The sequence below is a fragment of the Cyprinodon tularosa genome, unplaced genomic scaffold (assembly GCF_016077235.1).
Source record: "Cyprinodon tularosa strain WSP-4 unplaced genomic scaffold, ASM1607723v1 ctg634, whole genome shotgun sequence".
In the NCBI taxonomy this organism is placed as follows: Eukaryota; Metazoa; Chordata; class Actinopteri; order Cyprinodontiformes; family Cyprinodontidae; genus Cyprinodon; species Cyprinodon tularosa.
In genome coordinates, this window is record NW_024039379.1 from 383585 (window position 1) to 406557 (window position 22973).

Here is a 22973-nt window from a genome sequence, read left to right on the forward strand (position 1 = left end):
AAGCATCTGAACCATCTGTTAAAGCGAACGCAGCCAGACGGGCGGTGGCTGCTGCTGCTGCCATCAATAAGTCATGCGGTCATATTAGCTCAGTCAGGCCAGTCGTTTTGTTCTGAGCCCAGATTTAGACAAAAAGAAGAAAACAGATCCGGATCATTTGGTTTAATCGCCTCCGATTAACCAGAAAACATTTCAGAAACTCGTCATTTTCAGAAAGTTTCATTTCCAGGACGTCATTTATGGAAAAGTTCTTCCTTTTTCCACAAACTCACCAACCAACCAATCACAGCTCATTTATTAAAAGATTCACATCTTTTCTTTAAATTAAAACTTTAACTTTCCAGAATCTTCCTCCTGCAGCTGTTCTACAAACCAGAGCCGATCAGAGACTCTGGAAAACAATCAGATTAGCTAAAAGCTCTGCAGAGCCGCTCGCCGGCTGGAAATCCATATTTGATACGTTTCCCTGAATTATTGATGCAGTCCTGTTAGTTTGCTCATGCATGTCTACGCCGTGTTTGATTAAAGATCGGAACGCAGGATCGAAGCTGCAGTTAGGAAGCTCCAAGCTGCAGATATTTACCGTTAATGAAGGACGCCTGAACGCAGCACGTCAACAGCAGCAGCTTCCTGTTCAGCCTGGTTTAAATGACATCTCTACTCGAAGCTACAGTAGAATCAAAGTCAAAGCAGGATTTTATTCAATTATTAATCTATCAAAGAGTTTTATTTCCATTCTTTTTTACTACCTTTAAATCTACTTATTTCCTCTAAATAATGAATTCATTTTCATTTCACGTGTAAAGATGTTTGTTTAACTTCAAATTATGAAGAAATTTAACTTTTCCACCTGAATGCTGCCAATTATTTCTACAGGTGCCTAAAAAGGACAAAAGATCCAGGATAATATGAAGCTCTAAGCTGCAGAAAGTAACAGAAGGCAACAGGAAGCAGGTTCCCCTTCAGATCCTGCCTGCAGAACATTCATGCTGCTCCTCATCATCTGCAGGAGGAAGCTCCTCTGACCCGATGGGACTCAAACAGCCTGAAGGCGTCTGCAGCAGATCATGCATCCGATAGACGTCTGGTGTGGGAGATGGAGGAGATCTAATCTGTGCGTCTGTGATCCGTCCAGCAGAAAGGCTGTCAGACCCAGACTGGAGGTCCGGTTCTGCTCTGAAAACAGGAAGCTGTTTAAATGGTGAGAACTTTAAAGTTGGGCTTTTGATGACGCAGCCTGGTTCCCACAGTGGACAGAATGTCCAAATTAGGACTTTTTCCTTAATCTGAAGCCCTGCTGACGTCACGTCTGAAACCATAGCAACAACAAACCACTTTTAGGTCCAGAACCAGAACCAGAACCAGAACCAGAGGGAGGAAAGGCTTCCAGGTCAGTTTGACAGACAGAAACTAAACAAAAGTAAAAAGTTTCAGACATTAAGAAAAACATCCAGCCTGGTTTTCATTGTTTTTCAGATAAATTCAGTTCCTCAGTGAAGAATCTGAGAAACTTGAAGCGCTTCAGGCTGCAGAGACGCAAACTTCCTGAATTATTGGTCAGAAGTTGAACTCCAGTTAGTGACTGAGAGGAAAAACCTAAACTGATCCTTCAGGAAGTAAATCTAAAGAAGTTTCAGCTCTTTGAATCTCAGGAGTTTCTGTTTTGGGTCATAAATTTGGTTCACGAGGCACAGCTGGAGGTCAGGCTGCGGTTGATCAGACTTTATTGTCTCTGGTTCTGGATCACCTGTTAGCGAGGCGAGCAGCAGACAATCCCTGGAAAGGCTTCAAAACCTTCCAGGTTTCCCTGGAATGTGTCTGATCTTCAGACTCTGCTGCTCAACCGCCCCGCCCGCTGGGTCCAAACGCTCCCGCTGCTTTTCCTCCCATTATGCAACCAGAGACCGCAGCCAAAAACAGCCTCCCTGCCGGGCCGGGCCAGGCCGGACCGGACCACCTCCTCCACTTCAAATAAACACAGAGGACTCAGAACCGGCTGCTGGTCTTCATTCTCTGCATGAACAGAACCAGGGTTCGTTTTTAGCTAACTTTCCAGGAGAGCTTCTGCATCATTAGAAGGTTAGAGGTTCTGCAGGTCGGATGGTTCTGATCCGATGGACCCAGATGTCAGCAGCAGATCCAACCAGCAGCTGGTCAGATGCAGCAGGCTAAAGACCCGCCTGTTTTTAATTATCAACGTTCAGACTGCAGCCGCGCACAAGCTTAGAATGCAGGCCCATATCTGATCTAACTGACACTGCTCTATGTTTCCACATAAAGACACTAGAGATTGACCAGTAAAAGAGAGGATGTATTGCTTTTAATTCCAGTTTAGTTTCCTCATGTAGCACCACAGCATATGTCCGCTTCAGGCTCTTTATAGAAACGCATCAATCAGATCATGCAGTCAGCTGATTGCAGCCAGTCTTTAACTTTGTGTAATTCACTCCTGCTGCATGAGCAGGAACAGTATTTGTATTTTTTGATGACTCTTCAGCAATCCCTCATACTGAGCATGCATGCAGCGACAGTTGAGAGGAAAAATTCCTTTTAACAGGAAGAAACCGCCAGCAGAACCGGAGCGGCCATCTGCTGAGGCCCACTGGGGTTCAAGGAGACAGAAGAAGTCATCCAAAAGAAACATATAGAAACACTGATCTATAAATAATTTCTATCTTAGAAAAACTAACAGTAAACTAGCTCTACAGGTGGCTAAAAGTTTAAGTTAGAGATTGAACTAACAAATAGTGCAGAGTTGGGGAATAGAGATAGAATGAAGCAGAATAGTTCAGGATAACCTGAGCCACTCCAACTATAAGCTTTATCAAAAAGTAATGTTCTAAGTCTAGTGTTAAAAGTTTAAGCAATATTTTCCTCTTTCTCCAATTAAATGATTAAAATGACCCAATGATTATATCTATGGCAAACCCTACAGCCATACACTGCTGCTGTTATGGCAAAATATTTAGATATCTAAGGTACATCTTTAACAAACAGATACTGCAGAATTGTAGAATAGAGAGAGAATGAAGCAGATGAAGGAAAAGTGGTTCCCATGTCCTCCAGCAGTCTAAGCCTACAGCAGCATAACCTGAGCCCCTCTAACTAGAAGCTTCGTCAGAAAGGAATGTTCTAAGTCTAGTTTTAAAAGATGGTTCTGATCTGATGGATCCAGATCCCAGAAGTAAATCTGCTGGATCTGACCAGCAGCTGCAGACTTTAAACATTAATAATCGTTTCTTTGTGAATGGGGAGACTCTAACAGAACAATTCTTCACGTTTTAATAAACTGAGCAGGTCTTCTTCTTCAAACAGGAAGATGATCAGAGCTGCTCCACCTGCTCCTTCCTTTAAACCTTTTATCGTTGATAAAACGTTGAACTTTCAGCAACAGAATGACAAACATCTCCTCCTCAGCAGGATCTCCCGTTACCCATCAGCTCTGAAGGTCGGATGCCTTCAGGGGCAAAGAGCAGATATTCAGTCATCTCCATCTGTGAAGCGCTGCTGTGTCTGCAGCAGACAGACGGATCGATTGTGGCTCCAGACGTGACAACGGTCCGGTTCTCCTCATTCTGAGTCATTTTAACCACATTAGGCTCTAATTTACTGACGCAGACAAACGGCAGAGAAAGGAGCTTCTTCTCCTTCTAATTACGCCGTTTTTTCCCAGAACAGATAAATGACCTTCTAGGAAAAAAACGGGACACATTAACAGGAAAGGCTGAACTTTCCCCGACCTGGAAGAAATGACCCTGAGCGGAACCAGAACCTCCTGATGCGGGTTCAAACAGCTCAGGATTCGAAACAGAACCAGAACCGATTCAGAGGGAAACAGATTGCAGAATAAAGCAGAGAGCAGCGTGGGCGGCAGGAAGCCTGCAGCATGAAAGGATGGCATGTTGGTGCAGCGAGGCCGAGGAAAAACGGAGCAGAGATGGAGGCTCAGAAGGAGAACGGAGCTCCACCGGGATCAGATAACCTGATTTCCACCGCAAAAAGAGAGAAAACTGGACCAGAACTCTGAGTTTAAGGCAGAATGACGACAAGAAGCAGGAGAGAGGAGAAGAATGTTGGTGGGGGGGTCAGACAGACGGACCAAACCCTCCAGATAAGCAGCAGAGGTCAAGAGGAGTCTTCAGACGTCCTCCTGATCCGTCCATCTGAGGAGGACCGCTGCAGAAAAAAACCAGAGAACTACAGGAACCTGCAAGGGACACGCCCAAGGAAACAACCTGGGTACAAATCTAAGTTTATCCATGGACGTTCAAGGCAGAAGGTACTGGTCCAACCTCCAGAACAAGGAGGAATGTTTCTGAATCAATGCCATGAAGATTGAAGGCGGTTCCGAAGGACAAAGTGGGTCAGAACCAGGACCAGATGTCCCTAATAAAATGGCCGGTTAACCATCTACTGTAGCTGGTTCGTTTCTTAGAGGACGACCCAAACTGTTTCAGTAGGCGGCTTTGAATTAAAAGGATCGGGTCCATTTCCTGGTTCTGAATTCTACGCCAAGCAGGACGGTTCTGCCCGCCCAGGAAAAGGTGATGCTTTAGTTCTGAGTCTGAGTCCAACGTGTCGGATCAACCTCAGGTTCTCCATCCTAAAACAGGAAAACATTCTGGCCTCTCTACACCGGATCAGAACCACGTCACACTTCCCTCCACCCCAACCTCCAGCTGGCAGCAGGAAGGCCATCATTACGTGTCCTTCAGATGTTTCCCTCTGATGAGGACCTTCTAGCATCTGGTTCTCATCAGCAGGTTCTTCACCAAAGAGCAACCAGCTGATGAGCAGCAGGTGAGCAACCACTCAGCAGGCAACCAGTTAGCATGCAGTTAGCAGGCTGCCATAGGAACAGACAGAAGCTGCTTCACAGACCCATTAGGACTGGTTCTGGTGGTTTGGTCTCCAGAAGGTCTGCAGAGAACGGCTAGTTCCCTGATAGGGAAAAGGGTTAGTGAAATAAAGAAAATGAAGCCTCTAAAGCTGTTTTATGAGTCTTCCTTCAAGTTTCCCCTCATAAACACCCTGCTCTCCTTTAATTACCCCCGCCTGCCTCCACCCATCATTCCCCAGCAGCACCGAGGCTCTGCTTCCCCCCGCAGAGCTCAGATGATCTACAGTCTGACCTCGACCCGCCCGGCCAGATGTGTCCTCTTTACTCTGCTTACACTTCAGACGACTGACTGCTTTCTGTGAAACGTCTCCAGTTTAGGAGACCTTCTGGCTTCATCTCTGAAAAGCTGGGAGGCCCCGGGTCCTTCATCAGATGATTTATCTCAGATGGTCCAGGAAATAATGCATCAACAGTACAGGAACTAGAAAAAAACAAGCCAGAACTGAAAGATTACAGAACGCCATAGTATGGAAACAGGGAGTCTTGGTGTGAGTGGTGTTTATAGGGTTGTTGCTGTTCAGGCTTCAAAATCAAACACATTGATTCTTTACAGTTTTAATGCTGTCCAGAGGAGGGCGCTCTCATTATAGGCCACAGAAAGCAGTCAACACCAAACCAATCCCAGCATGGCTGGTAGGTAGAAGCACCAGGCTAAAGACCTGCCTGTTTGCTTTAATTAGCAATGTTCAGACTGTAGCCGTGAACAAGCTTAGAACGTAATCCGTTATCTCATAAATAGATGTTAGTAACTGATACTGATATATTGACATGAGAGATTGGCCAATAAAATTAGGGATGTATTGCTTTTAATTCCAATTCACTGAGGATGCACTCAGCCTGGTTCTGCTGGAGGTTTCTTCCTGTTAAAAGGGAGTTTTTCCTCTCCACTGTCGCTACAAGCATGCTTAGTGTGAGGGATTGCTGAAGAGTCAATGAGTCGATGCAATCAGCTGGTTTTCCTTAGATAGAAAACTTTGAATCAATCTGACTGGATGATCTGGTGAACTGGAAACTGCCTTGTGAATTGGCGCTATAGAAATAAACTGAATAGAATGGAATTCATTTTGTTTATGTTGAACCAATTCACAGCGTTTCTCCACTTCAGGATCTTTATAGAGACAGTTATATCAGCTGATTGCTGACAGTCTTTAAGCTGCATGATTCATTCATCCTGGATGAGCAGGTAAAGTGTTTGCTCGTATTTTTTGCCGACTATAAAGCAATCCCTCACACTGAGCGTGCATGCAGCGACAGTGGAGAGGAAAAACTCCCTTTGAACAGGAAGAAACCTCCAGCAGAACCAGGCTCAGTGTGAGCGGCCATCTGCTGAGGCCCACTGGGGTTCAAGGAGACAGAAGCAGACATAGAAAAAGAAGAATAACATCATCAATGACTCCTCTCCAGGAAGACTTCACATCATTCGATGAAAAAGGGGTCCCCATGTCCTCCAGCAGTCTAAGCCTATAGCAGCAGAACTATAGAGATAGATCAGGATAACCTGAGCCACTCTAACTAGAAGCTTTATCAAAAAGGAAAGTTTTAAGCCTAGTATTTAAAAGTTCAGGCAATATTTTCTCTACACAATTAAAATGATAACACTATGGCAAGCGCTACAGCCATACAATGCTGCTGTTATGGCAAAATGTTGGTTGACTATTGGTAACCAGGTCGACAAAATGTAACAAAACAAACCAAAACACTAAATCCATGGTGTCTAACTGTGTGAGTTGGTTGTTTCTGAGACATTTTATTTTTGCTTGATGTCAATAAATGCAGGCTTGGTGTGAGGTGTGACATTCTTAAGTTCAAACCGGATAGAAATGTTTTCTACTTCACAACAGGAATCCTGTGTTCCTGAACCAACCTGGTCGTTCTTATTGGTTGAGCCATTTCTCTCTCTGGTTAAAGAATCTTTCTTCTCTGATCTATTATCATTTTTCTATGAAATAAACAAACAAAATATGAATTGAATAAAGATCTGCAGCAGCTGTTAGACAACATTCACACAAACACAGCTGGAAAATAATGTTACATAAACCTGATTAAACAAAAGTCCTCCACAGTTTAAGCCCGACTGACGGCAGCCTAATCAACACGTCCCATAATCATCTGATCCGGGCTCCGATCCAACAGCCAGCCCCGTCCGGCTCACGCTGCAATGCATTGTGGGTCATCAGATCTAATCTCACAGTGCAGGATGTGTGTTGTGACGGTTTCTCTGCTCATAAATCTGTTGACATCTATTAGGGAAACAAAGCGTCTTAATCTGAGCTCCGTGTCACGCAGAGGTTCCAGTTTCCTGGACTCTCAGGGTTCTACAGGGTTCTGATGGACCTCCATGTTCATATAAACACAGCAGATCAGAGGGAGGATGGAAACCAGCTGGTTTTTCAGGTCAGTTTAAACATTAAAACCTGGTGACAACATGGAGGACTCCATCCTAAACACCTCAAGGTCAGAGGAGAAACATCTCTCCATCAGCCGCAGTCGGCAGGTCAAAGTTCAAGTTCAGGACAGGGTTGGTTTTTGAAGCTATTAGAGGGAAAAGGTTTAGTCCTTCAGATGGATCAAACCAATGACCAAGCACGGCGGGGGGGGCTGATGATCGGGGGGGTTCAGGAGGCACAGAACCTGAAACCTCGAACCATCAGAGTCTGACATTTTGATTGAGAAAGCTTCCTGGATGGAAGAGAAACGTCTTCAAACTTGGAAACAAATTCAGTGGATTGTTTTTTATTTTCTTTTTTTTTGGAACAATTTAATTCAATTCAGTTTATTTATAAAGCACCAATTTACAAAAAATCTCAAGGTGCTTTACAGTTGAACAAGGAGCCCAAACACAGCAGCAGTTCAGGAACCTTGAAGAACCTGAGCAGGGAACCATAGATGTGGAGATCAGGAGGTTTACATTCTGGATTAAATCCTTTCTGAAGGAAATCTGATCCGGTTGGATTAGAATCCTAGAATCCTAAAATCCTAAATCTAGATCACATCCTAGATTTAAAATAGAAAGAAAATCATCCTAAAGATGTGAGGTTCCAGGAGCTGATGAAGATCTTCTGCTCCTCGTCATTTTAAAGCAGTTATTATAAAATTCTGAGCAGCTTTTTTTATTCTCATCCTAAACTTTCAGGGTTTAAATATTTGGCTGAGCCAGAGTTAGAACCGGAACCAGGCTGAGTCAGAGTTAGAACCGGAACCAGGCGGATTCAGAGTTAGAACCGGAACCAGGCGGATTCAGAGTTAGAACCGGAACCAGGCGGATTCAGAGTTAGAACCGGAACCAGGCCGAGTCAGAGTTAGAACCGGAACCAGGCCGAGTCAGAGTTAGAACCGGAACCAGGCCGAGTCAGAGTTAGAACCGGAACCAGGCCGAGTCAGAGTTAGAACCGGAACCAGGCCGAGCCGGAGTTATAACCGGAACCAGGCCGAGCCGGAGTTAGAACCAGAACCAGGCCGAGCCGGAGTTATAACCGGAACCAGGCCGAGCCGGAGTTAGAACCAGAACCAGGCCGAGCCAGAGTTAGAACCGGAACCAGGCGGATTCAGAGTTAGAACCGGAACCAGGCCGAGCCGGAGTTAGAACCAGAACCAGGCCGAGCCAGAGTTAGAACCGGAACCAGGCGGATTCAGAGTTAGAACCGGAACCAGGCCGAGTCAGAGTTAGAACCGGAACCAGGCCGAGCCGGAGTTATAACCGGAACCAGGCCGAGCCAGAGTTAGAACCGGAACCAGGCGGATTCAGAGTTAGAACCGGAACCAGGCCGAGCCGGAGTTAGAACCAGAACCAGGCCGAGCCAGAGTTAGAACCGGAACCAGGCGGATTCAGAGTTAGAACCGGAACCAGGCCGAGTCAGAGTTAGAACCGGAACCAGGCCGAGCCGGAGTTATAACCGGAACCAGGCCGAGCCAGAGTTAGAACCGGAACCAGGCGGATTCAGAGTTAGAACCGGAACCAGGCCGAGTCAGAGTTAGAACCGGAACCAGGCCGAGTCAGAGTTAGAACCGGAACCAGGCCGAGCCGGAGTTATAACCGGAACCAGGCCGAGCCGGAGTTAGAACCAGAACCAGGCCGAGCCGGAGTTAGAACCGGAACCAGGCGGAGTCAGAGTTAGAACCGGAACCAGGCCGAGTCAGAGTTAGAACCGGAACCAGGCCGAGCCGGAGTTATAACCGGAACCAGGCCGAGCCAGAGTTAGAACCGGAACCAGGCGGATTCAGAGTTAGAACCGGAACCAGGCCGAGCCGGAGTTAGAACCGGAACCAGGCGGATTCAGAGTTATAACCGGAACCAGGCCGAGCCGGAGTTAGAACCAGAACCAGGCCGAGCCGGAGTTATAACCGGAACCAGGCCGAGCCGGAGTTAGAACCAGAACCAGGCCGAGCCAGAGTTAGAACCGGAACCAGGCGGAGTCAGAGTTAGAACCGGAACCAGGCCGAGTCAGAGTTAGAACCGGAACCAGGCGGATTCAGAGTTAGAACCGGAACCAGGCGGATTCAGAGTTAGAACCGGAACCAGGCGGATTCAGAGTTAGAACCGGAACCAGGCTGAGTCAGAGTTAGAACCGGAACCAGGCGGATTCAGAGTTAGAACCGGAACCAGGCCGAGTCGGAGTTAGAACCGGAACCAGGCCGAGCCGGAGTTAGAACCGGAACCAGGCCGAGCCGGAGTTAGAACCGGAACCAGGCCGAGCCGGAGTTAGAACCGGAACCAGGCCGAGCCAGAGTTAGAACCGGAACCAGGCGGATTCAGAGTTAGAACCGGAACCAGGCCGAGTCAGAGTTAGAACCGGAACCAGGCCGAGTCAGAGTTAGAACCGGAACCAGGCCGAGCCAGAGTTAGAACCGGAACCAGGCCGAGCCAGAGTTAGAACCGGAACCAGGCCGAGCCAGAGTTAGAACCGGAACCAGGCGGATTCAGAGTTAGAACCGGAACCAGGCCGAGTCAGAGTTAGAACCGGAACCAGGCCGAGTCAGAGTTAGAACCAGAACCAGGCCGAGTCAGAGTTAGAACCGGAACCAGGCCGAGTCAGAGTTAGAACCGGAACCAGGCCGAGTCAGAGTTAGAACCGGAACCAGGCCGAGTCAGAGTTAGAACCGGAACCAGGCCGAGCCAGAGTTAGAACCGGAACCAGGCGGATTCAGAGTTAGAACCGGAACCAGGCCGAGCCAGAGTTAGAACCGGAACCAGGCCGAGCCCGAGTTAGAACCGGAACCAGGCCGAGCCAGAGTTAGAACCGGAACCAGGCCGAGTCAGAGTTAGAACCGGAACCAGGCCGAGTCAGAGTTAGAACCGGAACCAGGCCGAGTCAGAGTTAGAACCGGAACCAGGCTGAGTCAGAGTTAGAACCGGAACCAGGCCGAGTCAGAGTTAGAACCGGAACCAGGCCGGGTCAGAGTTAGAACCAGAACCAGGCCGAGTCAGAGTTAGAACCAGAACCAGGCTGAGTCACAGTTAGAACCGGAACCAGGCTGAGCCAGAGTTAGAACCGGAACCAGGCTGAGCCAGAGTTAGAACCGGAACCAGGCGGATTCAGAGTTAGAACCGGAACCAAGCTGAGTCAGAGTTAGAACCAGAACCAGGCCGAGTCACAGTTAGAACTGGAACCAAGCTGAGTCAGAGTTAGAACCGGAACCAGGCTGAGCCAGAGTTAGAACCAGAACCAGGCCGAGTCAGAGTTAGAACCAGAACCAGGCGGATTCATCTGCAGGTTCAGCTTTTAAAGCGGGGAACAGAGAGTAGGTCCTGCTCTCCCAGCTGTCAGTAAACTGAACCAGATGTCCTCCTCTGAGCATCAAGGTCACCCATCCCCCGCCCTCTGAGCCCGCTGATATTTCCCAGGATGCCGAGTGTGTCAGCGGGTATTTGTGGGTGAGGATACGCTGCTGTAAAGCTCCTTAACCCCCCCCCCCCACCCACCCACCCCCGCCCCTCTGAGCGGTGCATCAGGCACTCTGCTGCTTGCTGACACATGAGCTTCTTCTGACGCTGCAGATTCTTCTCTGCATCATCAGGAACCAGAAGAAGGATCCAGGTTTCTGGAACCTTCTGGGTCTCAGACCTGCAGATCAGATCAGGAAGCAGAACCTCGGAGGTGTTTCTGAGCTGCAGCAGCGTAATGGATGAAGTCATCAGGGTGGTGTTACAGCTCTGCCCCAGGTGGGCGGAGTCCAGTGATGTCAGCCTCTCTGTCGTCATAGCGACTGTAAAGAACGCGGGTCTCAGCCTCCAGGAAAGATTTTCCAGGAACAACAGAGACCAAAGTTTCACCAAACGAACGGTTTTCAGCTTTTAACACCTCATATTAAAACTAAAAAACATTTGATCGTATTTATAGAATTAAAAAGAGATGAAAACAAGATTTTAAATCTAGTTTTGTTTTGTTTTCTTATTTTAAAATAATCTTTTTTAATTTAGTTAATTTTATTTTATTAATCTCACATTGAGTCACAGACCTTTGGGCATTTCATTTACTTTGTGTTTTAATTAGTTCTCCTGATAAACTAAAGACGTAATAATCATGAAAAGGATCAATAACTGACATAAAGCTTCTGCTTTCCTAAATTTTTTAACTTTATAACGTCTGCAGACTGATGCTACATTCAGGAGCAGCTAAAACGCGCGTGCTGCTTCATTTCTGATGCTTTTAGTTTAGTTCTGATGCGCGGTGGGCGGAGCTAATCTATCCTTTCTCTGCCTGGAACAATGGCAGCTATATTAGCTGTGATCAGCGGGTAGAAAGTAGTTAGAATCTATGTTGAAGTGAGAAAGTCCTCCTGAAAACATGGTCTGTGCAGTCAGTTCATCCAGATTACCATCCTGCCTTCAAAGATTATTCCTCAGACCCCCCCGTACCGGCGCGGCGCTGTCACTGGATAAAAGAAGGAAATGAGAAGAAGCAGAGAGCAAACAGGCGGTTCAAACATGCCAGGAACTCACTGATAACAGCGATCGGACTGTTTCCCACCAGAACCTTCAGGGAAGCTGCTCAGATATACAGCTTCTAGAACACACACACTAATCCTGATGGATGGATCTGGATTGCTCTGATGTCATTTAGTTTGCTTTAGTTTAACAATGTCTTTTAAAAAAACTGTTTACCTTTCATTTTTATATCTTAATCTTTATCAGCAGCGAAGCTTTGGTAGGAGTTATTCTGTTTATCACTTATTTACTGAAAATCATTGATATTCTCCTGTTTTCATGTTTTAAGTCTATATTTTAATTGTTTTAAAACTTCATTTACAGTTTTCAGATGAATCAGGTCTCAAACATCCTTTAAAGGTTTGAATTATTTTGACCAAAATCTATCAAGTTGGAAAATTAAATCTCTCTCAGCTCCTTTTTGCTATAAATACGGAAGAGGATTAGAGCCAATGAAAAAAAAAATACTTAGCTGATTTTTTAATTTTATTTCAGTTTAGTATGGGAAAAAGTAAACTTTAATCTCAAAATTCTGACTTTTTTATTGTCAGAATTCAGTCAGAATTCCCACACTAAACTGAAATAAAATTTAAAAATCAGTTAACTTTTTTTTTTTTTCCAGTGGCCCTAATCACCGTCCGTATATAAACACCAATAATTGACATTAAAACTTTTTGTTTGTTTTTTAAAATCATTCTTTAGAGTTCATGGACTGACCCAATAAACAGGCTCAGAACCATCAGCAGGGGAACATCCAGAACCCGCTGTAGAACCCAGCGGTTCTGCTCCTCCTCATCGCTCCTCCTGCTCTGATATGAATTGATATAAACGTTCGACCGGTTTGATCAGGAAGCAGCAGAACCAGCAGAACCTTTTCTTGGTCCAGAGGAGGAAACATGCATCACATTATGTTCCTCTGGTTCTGATCCAGTTTGAATCGACCAGAATTAAACCATCAGGAGATTCTGCAGGATAAGAATCAGTTCATTGGATTTATTTCCAAGAAGTCGACTAATTCTCTGGAAAAACGATCTAGAAAAATGTGTTAAATTAAGTGTATTTACTCTTGATTTGAGCAGGTAAATCAGATGCTCTACCAATGGAAAGAGTATTTTTATTCTTAAAATAAGATAATTACATAATATGCACTTGAAATAGGACAATGCAGCTGTTGTTTCTTATTCTAACTGGAAATCATAATGTTCCATTAGCAAAGTGTCTCACTTTCCTCCTCAATTCAAGGAAAAATGCATTTAGTTTAATAAAACAAATAACTCATTTAGATTTCTTTGTTTTTTTTTTTGTGTTCTGTGGATAATTAGGAGCAGAAAGATTTTCTATCAGTGGGAGAAACTCTGAGTCCCACTGGTTTAACTGGTTAAACTCTGAGCTGCTTCCTTTATTTTTATTTTCCTTCCCTCTGTCTGACCTCCTTCAGCCCACTGCTCTCCTCCCTGAGGACCTCCTCGCTCCGATTCGCTCCCTAACGCTCCCACACATTCCTCTCCTCTCCTTCACCTCTCCTCCTCAGAAACTTTTCATTCGGCCGCTTTGTTCCACATTCAGGAAGGTTTCTGCTTCACTTTCTGTCCCTGCAGCGACAGACTGCAGCAGACGGACAGAGGGAGGGACGGACGGATGGAGGGACGGACAGAGCTCCACACACCGAGCTCTGTCCTGGTTTCTGAAAACACAGCCAAGACGCCTCCCTGAATCCCAGCTTTAATGTTCTGCACTAAAACCTGCAGAACCTGCTTTTATTTTGAAGGTTTTGTGGGAAAAACAGCAGAACTAAAGTTTTTAATGTGAAATAACAGGAAATGATGACGTCACTCAACATAAACAAAGCCATAAATTCCTTTAAACCTGAGAAACCAAACAAACCGGGTCAGATTTAGAATCCTCTCTGACCAAATGACCCAACAGAACCAACCGGGTCAGCTGACAGAGAGACGTTTGGGTCCAGAACCGGTGGATAACAACATTTAACCAGAGACCCGATCCAGGCTGCAGAACCAGAACACAAAGGTTCTGCCTCCTGCAGGAACTTCAGTTTATCAGAACCTCCCAGTCTGGACCCGCACAGAACCCTGATAACCTGATAAATGAGAGCAGAACAGAACCGGATCCACTGAGGTTAATATTAGACCCCATTAGAGAGAGAGAGAGAGAGAGAGAGAGAGAGCTGCAGCAGAGCCCAGGATTTACTGCTTCCCCTTTCAGAACCGCCTGATCTGAACCGGACCTGCTGCAGAACCGCCTGATCTGAACTGGACCTGCTGCAGAACCGCCTGATCTGAACTGGACCTGCTGCAGAACCGCCTGATCTGAACCGGACCTGCTGCAGAACCATCTGATCTGAACTGGACCTGCTGCAGAACCATCTGATCTGAACTGGACCTGCTGCAGAACCGCCTGATCTGAACCGGACCTGCTGCAGAACCATCTGATCTGAACTGGACCTGCTGCAGAACCATCTGATCTGAACTGGACCTGCTGCAGAACCGCCTCCTCCAACTTCTGTTCTGGTCCACTCCAGGTTCTTACTGGTCAGAGCTGCAGGATGAACCAGCAGCTCATCCAGGAACAGAAACCATCCCAGTTTACTGACTGACTGGGAACTGAGGCTCTACTGGTCGGTAAGATCCAGACCAGTCTGACCGACACCACGGTCGCCAAGGCGATGGAGCCAAGGAGGCGACAGGAACGGTTTGAGGCCGACGGTGGAGTTTGGAGCCAATAAAAAGCTTGGAAAGGTTTAGATCATTTCGACCAATCAGAGCACAGCAGCAGCAAACAGCCGAAGGTTTATTGGACCTTAAAGTGACTGAAGTTCTGATGAGTCAACAAAAACACCGGCTGGACATTTCCAGAGAAGGTTCCTGAGGATGAGGAGAACAAACCAAAACCTCACTGAGAAAACTACTGATGAAGGAGGAAGATTAGGGGAGTAAAGGGAGGGGAGGGAAAGAAAAGACCAGCAGAAAACTGGAAGAAAAAAAAGAAACAGATTATGGAAGAGGAGGAGAGGAGGAGAGGAGGAGGCAGCAGCCTTCCAGCCTGGATCTGGTTACATAATTGCTCCACAGGATCTGAAAGCTGAATCTGCAGCAAGAAAAACGCCTCAAATCTGCAGCTTCAGGCTCAGATTGCAGAAAGTTAACATTTCAGTCCTGCAGCATCTAAACCAGAGAGGAAACTGGTCCAAACTGCAGGAAACCAGTGAGTGAGGGAGCAGGAGGAGGAGGAGGAGGAGGAGGAGGAGCAGCTAATGGGAGGAAAAGATTCACATCAGAAACATTTGATGCTTGGAGAAAATCAGGAGGAGGAGGAGGAGCAGATTCCTGCAGGGACTTCAGAGGGAAGTGGGAATATTCTGGGCTGAGGTCAGAGAGGCGACCACGCCTGCAGAATCAGCACCATCATCATCATCATCAGAGAGAGAAGGTCAAAACAAACCATCAGTTCACAGACAGATTAACGCAGCAGAGTTCAACCAACAACAGAAACCTGGTTATACCAACCAGAACCAGAACCAGTAAACCCAGTAGAACCAGTAGACCCCCCAGCATGCAGACCCTGAGCGCAGGGCAGCAGCTGCAGCTCCAATCGGTCCCACAGGTGGATCCACTGATGCTGCAACAATAAACCTACAGAGCGCCGCGGACACAGTGGGATAAATCCACGCAGAGGCTGGAACCCACAGTGGGAGGAGGGGGGAGGGAACCTCACCTGGAGGCCGGGGAAGGAGCTCTGAAGTCCCGCTCGGAGTGAAGGACGGAGCGCCTGGAAGCTGGAAGCGAAAACAAGGCAGCAGCAGAGGGAGCAGAAATCCACCAATCCTCCTCCTCCTGCTCCTCCCCCTGCTGCTCCTCCTCCTCTTCCTCCCCCCGCCCCCAGCGCGGATCAGACTGCAGCGGAAGGAGCGCTCGGTTTATCCACCGCTCTGCACCGAATGAACACTTTGATTCTGGATTAAACTGCAGATGTTTTATATTAAAATCTGACAAAAAAAATTCATTATTTTATTAAATCATTTAAATAATAAAACTTCTACATTCTATAGATCTATTAACACAGAATGAGCTCAGAGTGCGATAATGAGAATGAGGACATTTCCAGCAGACAGCAACAGGTTCTGAAAAGTTTAGTGGAAGGAAGACCTGCTGATGAAGACGATGGTGTATTCTAAAGGTTCTAAAGGATTCTGCAGCTGGAAGCAGGACTTCATGGTCCAACACAGATAAGATGGGATCTCTGCTGTCAGCCACTGATGCTGTTCTGTAACAAAGTAAAAATACTTCACTACTGTACTTAAGTATATTTTGGAGTACTTTATACTTTCCAAGAGTATGCATTTTTTTGAGAACTTTCATTTTTACTTCACTACATTTACGAACTTAATGCATACTTTTACTCTGATACATTTTCAATGTTTGGTTTAGTTACTAAGTAAGAAAAAAAAAAAAAAACGAGTGAGAGAAATGTTGTTTTGACCCCCCCTACTGACTACAAAGGCGGGTCTTGCCTGGGCTCGTTCATCAACACCAATAGGATACGTCTGTTTCCCAAAGCCAGTCTAAATTTATCCTACACTTGGTTGTTTATATTATTTTAAGTGAATTTAACCTTCAAAGTTTATCAAAATGTAAAAAGAAATGTCATTCAAACTGCACTTACTTTTTACTTTACTTTCCACTACATTATTTGAGTACGTCTATTTTTACAGTAATTCTTATACGTAAGTACAAGCCATTTCAGATACTTTAAGACTTTTACTCAAGTAACATTTCAGTCAGTTACTGTACTTGGAGAGGTATATATATATATATATATATATATATATATTAGTGCTGTCAATCGATTAAATTTTTTAATCGCGATTAATCGCATCAATGCCTGAGTTAACTCGCGATTAATCGCATTTTAATCGCACATTTTTTTCCTGATTGAAAATCATTTAAATACTCTCGATGACATACAAAAAAATACATACAGGCGAGGTTTGTGCCAATGTTCTTTTTTTAAAATGAAAACAGGTCACAGACACTGATTTATGCCATAGAACATATGGCAGGAAGATGGGGAGGCATGTAGCAAAAAATAACAAATATGTAGCCAAAAAAAAGGCCCTGAAAACAGGCTGATGTAAAAGACAGTCTTTACAGTCAATACAGTCTTTTGAACAAAGACAAGCATTTTACCCTACTGCTATAAAACGTAGTAGAGTTAACATTAGATGTTAATTAACCAAGATAATAATGAACAATTTTCAATCAATACATCAAAATCAATAGACCGACATCACTAGATGGAGGTAGTCTATGAAAGTTACTTTTCAGACTCTTAACAAAAATGAGAACACACACACACCCACCCACCCACACACACACACCCACCCACACACACACACACCCACCCACACACACACACACACCCACCCACACACACACACGATACCGACCTGTGACAGCAAGAGTGCCGTAGCAGATTCCATTTCACCTCAGTAATCTGTTTTCTCAGCGTATTTCAGGTTGCTACTAGGCACCAGACACTCAACTTGTTTGTTGGTGGTGGGGCTTAAAGAAAAGGCACTAGCGCCACCCAGTGTATGAGCGTCTTTTTCCCTTGAGGAGCTCTGCTCTAGAAGCCTATGGGAAATGCATAGACTGGGGGAAAATAGCCCCGCCTTTCCACAGGCTGCAGCGGGATGTACTTGGAAAATTGTACCATAAAACCACATAGCGTTAATCTCACGTTAAAAAAATTATCGCCGTTAAAATGGCCTCGCGTTAACGCGATAATTTTGACAGCACTAATATATATAAAAAACATGTTAGGAATAAACACTAGGGATGCACAATATTGGGATTTTGGTCGATATCCGATATGCCGATATTTTAAAACTCATGTAGCCGATAACCGATATCGATACCGATGTTAAAGCTGGACAAAAATAAGTAGTCATTGAAAATAACAGTTTTGTTATCCATTTCTGACACTTTGAAAAATAATATACTCAAATATATTTTCATATGCTGATATCAAACTGATTTTTAAAAACGCGGTATCGATCTATTTTACTTTCAAAATCTGGTGAAATTTCATCGTTCTGTTACAAACTCTCGTGATATTTTTCAAATTCTTGTGAGATTTTGTTAGTAAAATAGATCGATACCGCGTCAATATATCAACATATAAAAATATGGCAACATTTGGTGAATTTTCGGGGGATTTCGTAGCATAACGATGACATATAGCAATATTTCATTAGTAAAAGAGATTGATATGGTGTTTTTAAATGGCAATATATCAGCATATGAAGATATTGGTATATTTTAATGTATCAATATTTTTCCATCGTCTTTAGAAGTTTTTAAGTCTGTAAAAAATAAGTTTTTGAGGAAGAAGTAGTAGTATTTGTATTTTTTTTTTTTAGACTTTAGAAACTCAGAAGCTGATCAAATATCGGGTTAAATATCGGTGGGGTGGCCGATGTCCGATATTCAGTTTTAAGGCCGATACCGATAGGGGGCCCATTATATCGTGGATCCCTAATAAACATCAATGTCTGGTGTTAAAAAAAAAGAGCAGAAAGAAATGAGAAAGAGGAGAGACGAAGGAAAGTGAGCCAGTCTTTAGAGAAAGGTTTGAACTATTGTTTTATACTTTTTAATGCTCTTATGGAGTTCTTTTTTTATGTAGAATGTTGAAATATTTTTTGAAAAGCAGTTTTATTTCTAGTATTTCTATATAATGAGAAATGTTTGTTCCCTGATTGGTTCAAATTAACGATGGATTATTAACCCTGCTGAGTGAAATAAGTTCTCTATCTGCTGCTGCAGCTGGCCTGCTTAGATCATTAATGAGATGCAAATCTGCTGCGCATGTTAGACGGATTGCAAAGTTGTTGTTTTGTTTGTTTTTTTAAATGAAAGCAGGATTAATTCGGTATTTAATGATCCTATTGTGTGTCTGTAAATAACCCAGAGGCCAGAATCTCCCAGAGCTGAGAATGACCTCAACCAACCAGAGCAGGCAGCAGGAAAACACCATCAGAGGGTTAACATCACCTGAGATAAACGATAACTGTCCTCCGCCTCCATCATGTAAAGGTGATGAAGCAGCCATGTTTTATTTCCCTTACAGTGCATTAATATAAGAATGAAAATAAGTTCTCAAGACCAGCATAAAAATAATCTTTTTAAAATAATGGTGAAATAGTGAAACCTAATGCATGTTCCGTCTCTGAAGTCAAAACGTGTTAAAGTTTCCTCTGCAGAGAGGGGGGGCAATCTGCTTTTTTTCCTTCTTTTTATTCCAATATTTTCAAAATCCAAAACTTCTTTTTATTTGTACAAAAATACAGATACATCTTTTAAAATAAGCTGTTATTATTGTGTGAAGATGATTTTTTTGCATTAATAAAGTTAATGCATAATTAATCTTTTCTTTTAGGATAATTTTCTTTTTCTGAAATGTTCAATAAAAAATAAACTGAAATCTTCATAGCAGTTTTAAAGCTTGCATAATTTTTTGAATAATAAACTTAGACTGAACTATTGTTTTATACTTTTTAATGTTCTTATGGTGGAGTTCTTTTTTAATATAAAATGTTGAAATAGTTTTTAAGAAGCAGTTTTATTTCCAGTGTTTCTATCTAATAAGATTTTTCTCTTGCAGCATCATCTCAGCTCTAGATGTGACTCTGCATCTTCTGCGGTCAGACAGCCTCTCTGATGCTCTGCTGTCTCCGCCCCTCTGGGCTGCAGGGACAGTTAAATGAAGCATCCCCGAGAGGCGGGGCCTCCACTGCAGGAGGAGGAGAGGCTGCAGAGGGTGGAGGATGCCAAACTCCACCAAGTTGGTGCCGACTCATGAAACAGGCTGACATGTCCCATGATAGATACCAACCAGATAGATAGATAGATAGATAGATAGATAGATAGATAGATAGATAGATAGATAGATAGATAGATAGATAGATAGATAGATAGATAGATAGATAGATAGATAGATAGATAGATAGATAGATAGATAGATAGATAGATAGATAGATAGATAGATAGATAGATAGATAGATGATAATGATAGAAAACATTCTAATGCCATCAGGAAGGTCAAGGAAACATAAATGTAATAGTGACAATATTGATTGTAAGAATAAAACAACGAATAAAAAAAAAAATTAATAATAAAAAATGAAAAATGAAAAATAAATAATGATATAAAATAAAAAATAATAAAACAACAAATAAAACAATAAAAAATTTATAGTAAATAAATGAAAAATTAATAATATAAAATTAAAAAAATAATAAAACAACAAATAAAAAGATAAAAAATAATAGTAAAAAAATGAAAAATAAATAACATAAAATAAAAAAGAATAAAAGAACGATAAAAACATAAATGGTAACAGACAGAATGATGACTGATAATGAAGAATAAAAATGATGTTTTTATGATGATTTATAAAAGCAGATTAAATGTTGGATGTTTGAACCGTTAGCAGATCTATTTATGTAGTTCGCTCCACAGACAGAAACTCTGCTTTCCGCTCAGTTTGATCATAAATGATTCCATCTCTGTGGTTAAATTGTCGACATTATTGATGATTCCACTGATCCGTTGATTCCTTTCAGGAACCAGTGAATCTTTTCTATAACCGTCTGTAGAAAGGCCTGCAACGCAGCTTCTGACCTTTATTTGTGTTTAAACTGGATTATAATTTGAATTTTTCATTCATTTTAGAACCTCACTCAGAATGAGACCTGAATGCTTCTGCTGATTAGAAGCCTGGAAACATAATCTGGCCCTGTCATCACATGTGCATCTAACCCAGATCTATTCTGTCCAGATCTATGTGTCCTTCTAGAACCTGATCAGATGTTCTCCAGGTTTCTCTTCCTTTGACAGTTTCTCCTCCTCTTGTTCCTCTGAGCAGATTTAGATCATCTCTCTCTATGGTTCTTCAGATTTACTCCATTAGTTTTAATCAGTTTAAAGTTGGTCTATTCTGATCCGTTCTTTTTTATGTTTTGCATATAAGGGGGAAAATCTTCTCATCTTGTTTTTATTGTATTTGTTCTTCAGCTGCGGCTGGTTTCCTTCAGTTTCTCGCATCTTTCTGATAGTTTCTAGTCTTTATTCTCTATTATCTAAACTGTTGAACAACCTTCCTCCTCCTGGGTTTGTTTCATGACTTCAACTTATTTGTATTGAACTTTTCCTTATTTATGTTTTTTTATTATTTTACTTATTTGTAGTTTTTTTTTTTTATTCTCTGAGATCTATAAGCCCATTTTTCAGACTTGGTGTCTCCCTGTTGCCGTCTTTTAGAATTTAGAGTTTGTCTGGTCAGACTTGATCATTCCTCTTCTTTCTTTCACTACACTACAGTAGTCTTCCATTGAAGACAATAAAAAAACAAATAAAAAAAACAGCTGCAGTAAAATAAATTAGAATTGGAAAAGAGTAAGGTCCAGCAGCAGCAGCAGATGCTGTACCTGCTGCTGCTGCTGGCGGTCCAGCATCTCCCACTCAGGTGGGTCGACCTGTGTGGGCCGTTAATCACAGAGAGAAATGCTGAGTGAAGGAGAAACCATCGAGTCTTTTCTTCTTCTGTTTCTTTCAAACAAACAGCCTCACACTGAGCCATGTTTCCACGGTGACCACTATGGGATGCCAAACATGGTTGCTGGGAGAAGAGGAGGAGGATGGATGCTGCTCCAGAGGGGCTGAGGAGAGAGCGTGGGCTGGGATGTTATTAATACTCTGCAGCTTCACCAAGAGGAACTATTGGATGGATGGATGGATGGATGGATGGATGGATGGATGGATGGATAGATGGATAGATGGATAGATAGATAGATAGATAGATAGATAGATAGATAGATAGATAGATAGATAGATAGATAGATAGATAGATAGATAGATAGATAGATAGATAGATAGATAGATAGATAGATAGATAGATAGATACCATGGACTGACTTTATTGGTCCATTTTTTCAGTTACAATAAACATACATAATTAAAAATAGATAAATACAATCATACACAACAGCCTCAAAGCCCCCATCCCCTCAAAAACTTAGAATAAGCACATCATCATCTATTCGACACAAAACATCCCCAACTCCCCAAATAGAAATAAACTCATTCAGGTCTGACACCATCTTATAATAAGCAAATTCAGTCCTGAGACGTGCAGCCACCAAACCTCTAAACATCAGCTCAGCTTCTGCAGAACCTGCCCCCTTCATTTTATTCCTCCTGCTCAACCAAATGCTCATTTTAGCCTGTCCCAACAAAAAATTAACCAAACAAATTTTTTCCTTTTGTGCTGCCGAGTATCTGGGCCCAAAAATAAACAATTCACTGTTCAAATTAATTCCTAATGCTCCCACCCACTGCTTTAAAAAGGAAAACAGAGGACCTATTCTGGCACATCCTATCCACAGGGGTTCTAGTGTCTCCTCCGTCTGACAGAATGCGCATTGACTCCCTGCCCTGTGATCAATACGTGCCACGTGTCTGTTTGTGGCCACAGCCCCGTGTACAATCCTCCACTGGAGATCTGCAGTACGTTTCTCCAGGGGGGTTTTGTACAGGGACCTCCAGCTGCCCCTGGGAGATGAACCCGGCGCCAACACACCCGACCACCTCGACTCCTTGACCCCTACCAGCATCGCTCTGTTCTGGACTTTCACTGATACCTCATATAGGCTTCTCTTTGGTGCTTCAGAGAAGTTCCTCAGTTCAGGTGTTCTGAATGACAGCAGGAGCCCGTCTGCTTCCTCCTGTTCCACCACTGCAGCACCAATAGACAACTTTGGAAACTCCTCCAGATGCTCCTCTGTCTCTAGTGCCCTCCTGAAGGATCCGGGAAGTCCACTTATCACCTCCTGCACCAGTCTGTCCATGAGGCGTAAGGATTTAGTCCCTGTTTCCTCACATATCTTTGCAGCACTCTTCCATTGACCATCTGCCCTCAGTCCTGCCAGCTTTGTCAGCCCCGCTGCTGTGAACATCCTCTGGATACTCTTAGAGGCCAGAATTCTGCTTCTTATGGCTGGGTTATGGAACAAAGGTTCATCGCCTATCTTCCCATACACCTGAGTGCAGTCCCTTTTACTTTTTAAA

At 43.6% G+C, this 22973-nt stretch overlaps 1 protein-coding gene across 1 annotated transcript in view; it reads right to left on the reverse strand.

Annotated features, from left to right (window-relative positions):
• The window catches only part of LOC119798721 (spectrin beta chain, non-erythrocytic 1), a 141264-nt gene extending 125570 nt beyond the window's left edge, over nucleotides 1–15694 (reverse strand). The window contains exon 1 of the mRNA XM_038308294.1: nucleotides 15558–15694. The gene's annotated coding sequence lies outside the window, so the exon portion shown is untranslated. The remainder of the gene's footprint in view (nucleotides 1–15557) is intronic.
• Nucleotides 15695–22973: the final 7279 nt, after the last annotated feature.